The sequence below is a fragment of the Myotis brandtii genome, unplaced genomic scaffold (assembly GCF_000412655.1).
Source record: "Myotis brandtii unplaced genomic scaffold, ASM41265v1 scaffold249, whole genome shotgun sequence".
NCBI classification, from domain to species: Eukaryota; Metazoa; Chordata; class Mammalia; order Chiroptera; family Vespertilionidae; genus Myotis; species Myotis brandtii.
Genome location: NW_005359430.1, coordinates 1,958,189 through 1,960,668, shown reverse-complemented (window position 1 = coordinate 1,960,668; position 2,480 = coordinate 1,958,189). Strand labels below are relative to the sequence as shown.

Here is a 2,480-nt window from a genome sequence, read left to right as displayed (position 1 = left end):
CAGGAGGGCAGGTTAAAATCTAATTTGTTAATAACCATATATATGGTGACAAGCACAATTTATGGAATGTTGTAGTTATTTAGTATATTTATTAAATTAATATACAACAAAAATAGATATAAAAGTGCATTTGAAATATTCATTTAACATATTCACTAGTATATTCAGATATGAATGTGAACCTTAGAAAGAAAGAAGCAATTTGCTATATGAATGTGTAACATAGAATGTAGTCTGGGCTAGATTTCTACTCAGAGCCATTAACGTATAAGTGATAATTGAAATGAAGAGAATGGATGGTAACAGAGAGTGTGATGGTGATATGAATAGAACCTTAGGAGATGACAAAGGTAAGTATAGATTGAGCAGAAAAGCAGGAATTTTTACACAGAAATGAGGAAACAGTTCTGGAAATCTAGAAGAATTTTCACATATCTGTTCAATCAAATGTACACTGTGTGGGATAAGGAGTAGTCTACCTTTGAAAGCACTGATAGAAGTTATATGATGTGGGAAAGAGCTGGAATTTAATTAAAAGTTAGTGTATGGACCAAATAGACTAAGAAAACAATTTATTTTGTTCCATGATCTGTAGTGGAAATATTTAAAGGGAAACAATAAGAGATTTTGTAAAAGGAAAGGAAGTATATAAAATAATAAAAATGAGAACATGGTATCTATCTATCTATCTATATAAAGAGTCAGCTACTGTAATGACCAGAATGACCAGAGACAAGAACACCATAGCCTCTAGCCCAGGCTGGCCCCGCCCCCCAGGGAGTGGTTAGGGCCCCCATAGGCAATGCGATAGGGTGCAAGTTTGATGGGGAAACGTGGAAGATATAGAAAGGGAGGTCTTAAGGGTCTGCAGGGTTGGGGTGGTCAGCCTGGGGTAGGTTTGGAGTGTGCTGGGGAAGGAAGAGGAAGATTTGATTGGAAAATGGCTCAGCACAGTACCTTTCTCATTGTGAACAAGGACAGCACCAGGCGGTTGTTTCATGAGTGCACTTGGGACCGACATATTCATGCCAGTGGGAGTACTCCTGAAACTTCACTGATTCCAAATAGTAAACAGCTATCAATGTCAAAGAAAGGAAAAATTCTCTCCAACTAGAGGCCCTGGACTTGCAATACGACTGAAGGAAACACGATTTAAGGAGAAGCTAGAAAAACCAGAAGTATGTGACTAGAGGATTGTGGGATTGTGGAGGATGCCTGGGCACCTATGCCTAGAACGTGAGCCTGTTATTGCACATGTATATAATCAGCCCTATAGTCCTCAGTCTCACAGTATTTGGACGTGACTTCTGGCGAGAATTTATTTCTATTGAGGTTTGATGTTCCCTTGCGGTGAGGAAGATCAGAATTAAAGGTTGTGTTTGTTACCGTGGTTTGAAGCAGAGGACAAGAGCCGCGAGTAAGACCAGCTCTAGGAGGAGTACACACGCACCTCCCAGGAACTGTAGATGAAGCACATCACAATCGAAGCCTTCAATGAAACCATCAAGATCTTCAAAGAGCAGGGCTAGACTCAAGAGAAGTGCAGCAAGGAGTATCTGGAGCACTTCCAGCATGAGGGCAATGAAAAAGAGATGCAGAGAATCCTGCTGAACTCAGAACGGCTTAAATCTTGCATAGCAGAGATCCAGGAGAGCTGCACAAAGCTGGGACAGGAGCTGCGGACACAGGCCTTGGACAACTAAGATAAGTGCATGAATAGCCTGAAGCCAGACCTCATGCAGCTGTGGAAAATCCGAGACCAGTACCTGGTATGGTTCACCCAGAAAAGTGCCCGGCAGAAGAAAATCAATGAGAGGTTGGGAATCACACATGAGAATGAAGACCAGTACGCACTGATGGAGGATGAGTATGACCTCCCCCACCTTGAGGAACGAACCTGGTATGTGGGCAAGATCAGCCGCACGCAGGCTGAGGAAATGCTGAACAGCAAGCGGGATGGTACCTTCCTCATCCGTGAGAGCAGCCAGCAGGGCTGCTATGCCTGCTCTGTGGTGGTGGACAGTGATACTGTGTCATCTACCACATGGCCACTGGCTTGGGTTTTGCGGAGCCCTACAACCTGTACAGGTCTCTGAAGGAGCTGGTGCTGCATTACCAGCACACCTCCATCATGCAACACAACCATAAACTTACTGTCACACTGGCACATTCCCTGCTAGCCCCGAGTCCCCACCTCCCCTCCCAAAGCCTGCTGACTCATGCAGAGCAGGACTCCATCTTTCTATCTGCCTGTCTCTCTTCTTTGTGAATCTTTCTCTGTCTCAATCTCTGTCTTGCTTTCTCTGAGTCTTTCTCTTCCTGTCACTCTTTCTATTCCCATTTCTGTCCTCTCTGTCTCTTAGTCTCTGTACCTCTAAGTCTCTGTTAGAGGAGCATACCTCCTCCATCCCATGCCCCCTTTCCCCATGGGCACTGTCCACCCCTGGCTCTGGCTGCCCCCACCAGTTCCTACAGTTCCC

The 2,480-nt window shown here is 44.4% G+C and overlaps 1 pseudogene; it reads left to right on the top strand.

The window, feature by feature from the left end:
* The first annotated feature begins 292 nt into the window (after nucleotides 1-292).
* Nucleotides 293-2,269, top strand: LOC102252398 (annotated as a pseudogene).
* The last annotated feature ends 211 nt before the right edge of the window (nucleotides 2,270-2,480 follow it).